Source organism: Physella acuta, unplaced genomic scaffold (assembly GCF_028476545.2).
Source record: "Physella acuta isolate Inbredline_101_S28 unplaced genomic scaffold, ASM2847654v3 ptg002257l, whole genome shotgun sequence".
NCBI classification, from domain to species: Eukaryota; Metazoa; Mollusca; class Gastropoda; family Physidae; genus Physella; species Physella acuta.
The window spans coordinates 109,384-117,642 of record NW_026733756.1 but is presented as its reverse complement, the minus strand read 5'-3'; the positions used below and the strand labels follow the sequence as shown (position 1 = coordinate 117,642).

The following is an 8,259-nucleotide window of genomic DNA, read 5'->3' as shown; positions in this document are numbered from 1 at the left end:
TCACTTCACTAGGCTCTGTGAGCAAGTTTTCGTTAGATATAAGAATGGAATACAGAAAGACAGAAAACAAACAAACTTTAAGACGGCAGGAAGATCGGGATGAAACCAGAGGCAGGCCAACACAGACAGTAGAATCAAGTACTTGGTAAAGAAGAAGAACTGAGGCAGACACGCCCTGACCGAAAATACTCCCTCCTCTGCCCCCCCCCCCCCCCCCCCCCCCCTTACAGTAATCAGATGAACTGAACAGGTAGACAACGGAGAAGAAAGCATGGAACTGGGTAGACAACGGAGAAGAAAGCATGGAACTGGGTAGACAACGGAGAAGAAAGCATGGAACTGGGTAGACAACGGAGAAGAAAGCATGGAACTGGGTAGACAACGGAGAAGAAAGCATGGAACTGGGTAGACAACGGAGAAGAAAGCATGGAACTGGGTAGACAACGGAGAAGAAAGCATGGAACTGGGTAGACAACGGAGAAGAAAGCATGGAACTGGGTAGACAACGGAGAAGAAAGCATGGAACTGGGTAGACAACGGAGAAGAAAGCATGGAACTGGGTAGACAACGGAGAAGAAAGCATGGAACTGGGGTAGACAACGGAGAAGAAAGCATGGAACCTGGGTAGACAACGGAGAAGAAAGCATGGAACTGGGTAGACAACGGAGAAGAAAGCATGGAACTGGGTAGACAACGGAGAAGAAAGCATGGAACTGGGTAGACAACGGAGAAGAAAGCATGGAACTGGGTAGACAACGGAGAAGAAAGCATGGAACTGGGGTAAACAACGGAGAAGAAAGCATGGAACTGGGTAGACAACGGAGAAGAAAGCATGGAACTGGGTAGACAACGGAGAAGAAAGCATGCCCCAGCTTTCTCCACCCGACTTACGAGGGCGCCCCAGCTTTCTCCACCGACTTACGAGGGCGCCCCAGCTTTCTCCACCGACTTACGAGGGCGCCCCAGCTTTCTCCACCGACTTACGAGGGCGCCCGAGCTGCCTCCACTCACGAGAGCGCCCCAGCTTTCTCCACCCGACTCACGAGGGCGCCTCAGTTTTCTCCAACCGACTTACGAGGGCGCCCCAGCTTTCTCCACCTGACTCACGAGGGGGCCCCCAGCTTTCTCCACCCGACTCACGAGGGCGCCCCGGCACTCTCCACCTGCCTCAGGAGGGCGCCCCGGCTTTTTTTCTCGATCTGACTCAAGCGGACTAGGATGCATCTGCAACATCAGTACTTTCATTGTCACATTATATTTTGCCAGCATGACATAATTGTCATAGTGTGGCCCATTGTATGCCAGCCTGACAGATTTGTTAGAGTGTGGCCCAATCTATGCCAGCCTGATAAATTTTTCAGAGTGTGGCATATATAGTTATCATGCTTTCCACTGTGGATTTGAACTCGTTACCAAAATGAGTTGGCGCGCACTCTACCTCTAGACCACGCAGCCAGCATTACTTCTTTCAACGTTGTAAACATGTATTGATGCTAGTTTAAAAAGGACTTACCCTTTTACAACTGAGTTATGTTTTTTTGACGTGTCAACTTTGACACACATAGTGTAAATAAAACACGACAGCAGAACGTTCACTAAACTGTGGTGAACTCCTATCACTTGGGAATGTTTTATTTTTACAAGCTTCTAATTAACTTGCTTCCTCTCGTCAGGGGGAGGGGGGGGGGGAGGGTGGCACTTAATATTTCCGGGGGGGGGGGGGGGGGGGGAGGGGGGAATTTCTTTTCCGTGGGAAGGGGGCGGACATTGGTAAAGTTATGTTGTTAATATAAATTCCATTTCGCTCGGGGAGGGGGTAGACTTTTTTGTGGGGCTCTTTTTATATAATGGATTTAGTTACAAGTGTGTTAAAAAATGTATTCATGAACCTGTATTTAAAGTTACAGTGCTACCTCGACAGTCGACAGCCGTCGGGAGAGTGATATTTTGCCAGGATACAAGCAGAATGCAGAGACGTAGCGACCATTCCCGGCGCCCGGGGACAAACTTTCAATTTGGTGGCCCCCTCGGGAGCAAATTTTTTGCATACCATCCCCTCAACATTTCGATTTGCACCCCCCCCCCAAACTTTTGATTTGCACCCCCCCCCTCAAACTGCTAACTTGACATTTTAATTTGTTTTTACAACCCATTTTAGCGCCCCCTAATGTCGGCGCCCGGGGACATATGTCACCCATGCCCCCCCCCCCCCCATCACTACGCATTTGAGCCCACTTGTCGCATTTGCTGATTTTTATCTATTTTACAACTCAGTATACGGAATTATACACGTGTGTCAGTATGTGAATGTGTGTGCGTGTCTGCCAGTAAACACGATAACTGAATATCGTTACAGCTGACGAAATTTCATATAAAAGAATGATATAAAATGTGCAGTTCTGTATAAAATTTTCAGGTAACCGGAAACTTATAGGCTTATGAAAAACCGAAAGTTGATAACTTGAGTACTGTTTCAGTTAAATAGATCTTTTACATGTGAAATTTCGTCTGATTCTGTTTTCTGTCAAATTTTGAGTAATTTCCGGTGACCGCTATTTCCGATTTCTCAAAAAAAAAAAAAAAAACGCATAAGAATTTATTTTTTTAAACTTTCGTCCGCTATGATCGGAAAGTTGTGCGAAAAATTTCGAACGCTACTACCGGACCTATTTGTTTCAAACTTTTCAAGAAAGTCAATAATTGAAGACAATGTATTGTGACATAAAATGTTACTTAATTAAATGTTCAATTAACTCTTTGAAAATTAATCAAGGTTTTCTTTATAAAGTACTAATGTTCCGCAGTATTCTACACACATTAAAAAATATAAGTATTTAAAAATTTATTAAAAACATGTCCATATCCCAATTACAATGGAGCAGCGTTTCTTCCAGGCATCTCTTAAGGGAAATAGAATTTATATAAAAATAAACCGGTAGTGATCTCCCCTAAACTTTCTCGAATCTGATATATAAAGCTCAGTTCTGTAACGTGTGGCAAAAAAGTTTGTCGTTGACAATTCTATGGATTTAAGTGTTAGATTTTTTATCGTGCTCACAGTCTAAATTTACGAGTCAAAAAATTACCATTGAAAGTCTTTAAAAACAATTTTCATTCTATTTACTTAGAAGAATAATTTTCAATTATGAACACGACATAAAATTTTTAAAAAGTGTATCGACGTTTATAAAATTTCTAAAATTGTGTCGGAAATGTATTGACTGCACAGTTACTTCCCTTTAATAAAAAAATTCTTAAGAAGAAAGAATTTACATTTTATTACTTTGTTTTTGGTGTTAAGAAAAAAATAATAATTACATAATTAGCGGGGATTGATTAAGTGCAATGTCGTTAGGTATTTTTAACACTGCCTTTTATTTATTCTATACACTGAACATACTGTTCAATAATTATTTTTTTTTTAAATCAATAACATTTAATAAGCCAGGTCCTACAAATCCTATATGTTTATTTCTTTCCATTTACGGATAAGCTTGGAGTATTATCATTTTTGTTCACTAAATTGAAACAGGCGCGTCCGCCGGCGCCCTTGCACGGTTCGATTTGGCACCCTGGGCTATCATGTGAGCGCTATGCTGCATAATTTTGTTTTGAACAGTGCGATAGACAATGGATAAGAAAGGTTACTATAGTCTTTAAGTGAATCAAATCCGGGCGTCCTCCGGCACCCCGACAGGGTGCTATTTGGCGCCCCGGGCCTTCCAGTGTACGCTATGGTATCTACGTTCGCGTGAGTTCCAAAGACTATGAATAAGTTATGTACTATAGTCGTTTACTAAGTTCAATCAGGCGGTGACGTCATGGTGCGTCCTCTGGCGCCCAGACAGGGTGCTATTTGGGGTCCCGGGCCTCCCGTGTTCGGTTTCGCGCCTACGTTCATTAAAGTGAGTGCAAAAGACTATGAATAAGTTGGGGTACTATAGTCGTTTATTAAGCTGAAACAGGCGATTCCGCCCCGGGCTAGACTCTGAGCACTGTGCGTTCATGTTCGCGTTAGTGTTTTCTTTGTGTTTAGGTTGGGTTTGCGTTAGTGGTTGCGTTTTGATTTGGTTCGTTTTTGTTCTTTCTTTTTTCGTTTTCGTTTGTGTTTTATCTTCTTTGCGTTTGTGTTTGTATTTGTGTTTGTGGTTAGTTTTGCGTTTGTATTTGGTTTGTTTTCGTTTGTTTTTTCGTTTGTGTTTTTTTTCTTTGGGTTTGTGGTTGGTTTTGCATTTGGATTTGGTTTGTTTTCGTTTGCTTTTTCGTTTTTTTTTCTTTGTGTTCGTATTGGTGTTTGTGGTTGTGGTTGAGTTAGTTGTTAGGTTTTTGTTTTCGTTTGTATTTGTAATTGTGTTAGCGTTATGTTTGCGTTTTGTTGTTTTGGTTTTGGTTTGGGTGTGCAATGCCGGGTTTATGATGATTACTAAACACACAGGTAATGGTCTTTAACAGAAAGGTTTTTCACAGAAGCCAGAGCAGGGCCTGGCCGTGACGGCTAGTATTCTTATATAAAACAACAGGGGATGGTAACTGGGGATATAGTTATGATTTTTAATCTATTTTTTAAATACTGAAACTTTTTAAAAAAATTCATAAAAAACGTTTTAATAACAAGCTTTTATGTAATGATGCACTAAAAAGTAGAAAATAAATTATAGACTACTATTTAAATTACTATAAAGAAAAGCGTGGGTCACTTTAGTATCTATTGGATAGTAGTAATTTACGCTACTTCCGATTTCTCAAAAAACTAATGTAAATTTATTAAGTACTAATACTATTGCGCACTATTATACACACCTTTATTAGGCGTTCGCTTGGTGCGCAATTGTTTTTTACTGAGATTCTATTCTATTTTTAAAAGTTTCAGTATTTAAAATGGATTAAAAATCATAACTATTGGGCTTGTAAGTTTATCGTTCTTTCTCGCGTTAATTCATGTCTGGTTAGCCAGGGAGAGATAAAAGTTTTCGAACTAAATCAATTGTTGTGAACGGGATTCCCATTGATAACAAAAAACATGGCGGCTATTTGTTAGTAGGTCCCGCTTCAAGATTTCAAAATCATCAAACTTTCCAGAAAAGCAACAATTGTAAAAATTTTCAACGCTGTTTTGTTCATATGGATGAGAACAAACACATGTGTATGCATTTTTGAATATAAAAGTTTTGTGGCGGTAAGTATATTGATTTTATTTCTTTTGTTGATAGTTTGTCCAAGGCTAGGGGACATTACTCTGACTCTACTCAGTCTTTGCTACGAGACTCAAGATTCCCAGACCTAGACTAGAATCTAGATTCTAGATCTAGATTCTAGAATCTACCTACTAAGATCTACATTGCTTTAATCTAGTTCTAAGAGTATAAGTTCATGAATTAGAATATATTAGATCTAGATTCTAGATCTAGTATTTTAGTGATCGAGATAAAATATTAAAAATATTAAGAAAAGGATGACTCTCAGTCTCACTCAGCCTCTACAACTTACAATCGAATCTAGATTCTAGATCTAGATTCTAGATCTAGATCTAGATAGATCTATCTAGAATCTAGATCTAGATCAGACTAGATTAGAAAGTTAGATTGACCACATTCTCTTGTTTATGTAAAATTTAAATCTAAACATTTGTATTTACTATTTAGATTTTAAATTTAGATCTAGATCTAGATCTATCATCTAGCAGCTAGATCTAGCTAGATATAGATATAGATCTAGAATCTAGAATAGATCTAGATTAGATAAAAAATCGATTTAAAATTAAAAACCGGTTAGCCTTACTAGCTCTTACTAAAGTTAACTAGGGTAGGTTTTACCTAAACTAGATCTAATCTAGATCTAGAATCTATCTAGATCTACTAGGTAACTAGAGGATCTAGATTCTCTAGATCTAGATCTAGGGCCTACCATACTACCATCTGCATCTAGATCTACTATCTCTATCTAGCCATCTATCTACAAGCTACTTCTTATAGGCCTACTTCTAAAATATTAAACAGTAATCACTGAGTAATCAGTACTAGAGTCTAGTTCAGTAATCTAGCTAGATCTAGATCTAGGTCTATTAACATTGTTGTCAAAGTCTAGAATATTTTTTTTAGATCTAGAATCTAAACTAGATCTACTGTAGCTATTTACTAGATCAGTAGCCAGTAGAGTGAGAAGAGTAGTAGAAGAGTGTAGTGTAGAGTACTATAGACTATTGTAGAGTGTAGGTACTAATAACTAGACTACATTTATGGCTTACAGACTTATCAGACTACAGTGTTGCAATTAGTAGATCTAGTAAAATAAAGATTAAATTTAGTTTGAAATTGTTACAGTAGTGCTACTACTTTTCTAAGTACTAAGTAGTGTAGACTACTAGAAGAGCAAGATGATAGATCTCCATCAAGCTACAATAGAGTTGAGTTAGTAGTTAGTTAGCCGTAGTAATTGTACCAAAAGCAGTGTAAGTAGCACAGTAAAAAAAGTATTACTAGGCCAACTACTACTGTATTAGGCCCTTTTATTTTTAGCAAGTTAAAGTGGTTAAGTACTAGTCTTCTAGCAAGTTGCCTAGTAGTAAACTTAGAAACTAAATCATGTGTATTAGTACTATTAGACTTGTAGGCTAATCTTGTTAGTCTAGACCAGGGACTATAAATTCTACAATTGATAACTTTCGGCCTTTTAGTATAAGCCTAATTATTAATGAATTACATGGTACAAAAATTAATAAATTGGTCAGAGTCAGTACGGTTACAGTTAGCTGTTAATAGAATTAAGTTTTAGATCTATTGACTACAATTTTTAGTTACAAGTAATGAAAATGAAACTAATAGTTTTGTGATAGTTAAGATATGGTTAACTGTAAACCAGATATTTTAGTATTTTAGTTTTTAAGACAAGCTAAGTAGATAGAAAACTGAACCTTTACAATAAATGAAATATATATATATATATATATATATATATATATATATATATATATATATATATATATATATATATATATATAATATATATATATTAATATCACATATTAGTTAAATAATTATTTTAATATAATATATGGATAGACTTAATAATTTATTATATTCAAATTCTCTAGGTACTTGGCAAGCAATTTTCTCAAACTTTACTGTGGCTATTGGTGCTGATCTTGAGCTAAAGGTGAGCTGAATTTTTTTTTATAATAAGCCATTTTTCAGCTTAAGCCCAAGTTTTAAACCAATTCAGTGTTCTAATTCTTAAAGAATATGTTGCTACTAAGATTATTTACTGTAAGTATTAATATGTATGGCTTGATAGTGGGACTGTCAGACAGTAGCTTTCACATTTCTATCCTAAAAGATAAGAGTTCAGATCCCTGGCTTTAGTCCTGGTATGATGTCCTAAGTCTCATGAGTACCAGCTCTCATGAGTACCTGGCTCAAGATAGGGAAACTAAAGGTGGCTGGGTATATAGGCCTACCTCTGAACACTCTAATTTTAAATGTCACAGAAACAGGTGAATTTTAATTCAACTGCTATATTGGCTGTCTGTTTTAATCAATGATTAATTTTTTCATATTACTGAAAGTTGTTAAAAATATTATTTATTTAATTTCTAGGTAAATGGAACAGCATGGATGTGGATTTTTAGACACAAGGAAGCTGAATTTAACTTTTAATGAAGAATTCAAATGATGATTGTCCATTAAAACAAATATTAATCATATACATTGTAATGCTGTATTGATGGATCTTCTGTTTTAAGTAATTAAAAAACCATCCATTTATGAAATTCTTTTAATTTTTTTTTTTCAATTTTAAAATTGTAGTTCTGTTTTGTTATTTGAAAACAATGATGAAAGTATACTGAACTGCCATTGAGATATTTATATAAATGCTATTGTTTATAGTTTAATTATTTCAGAAGCAACTATATTGACATCAAAACTGAATCTTCATTAAGTATAAAAGCTTACACGCAAACCAGTCCATGTCAATAATTTATTGACATCCAAACATTAAATTTTTTTAACAGACTACTTTCATATGGGATAAGAAACATTAATTTTGAAATTCATTGGTTTATTAAATTTTAATGGAGCTGAAACTAAAACACTGGGTACAAATTTATTATTACTTTGTTTCTCAGAAAATTGCAAATTTTGAACATAAGAACTGTGGGAAGTAGGCAGTGATGTTAAAATATCTCTTGAAACTTGAAGAAATTGTGGAAGGTTTAGAGATAGAAAACAACATTTCAGAAGAGGATGTTTGAAATAATGGTAA

General features: G+C 36.4%; 1 long non-coding RNA gene across 1 annotated transcript; it reads left to right on the top strand.

The window, feature by feature from the left end:
- Positions 1-5,083: 5,083 nt before the first annotated feature.
- Positions 5,084-7,660, top strand: LOC131932681 (uncharacterized). Its single transcript, XR_009384658.1, has 3 exons — positions 5,084-5,176; positions 7,091-7,152; positions 7,593-7,660. It is a non-coding gene; the product is annotated as an uncharacterized LOC131932681 (long non-coding RNA).
- The last annotated feature ends 599 nt before the right edge of the window (positions 7,661-8,259 follow it).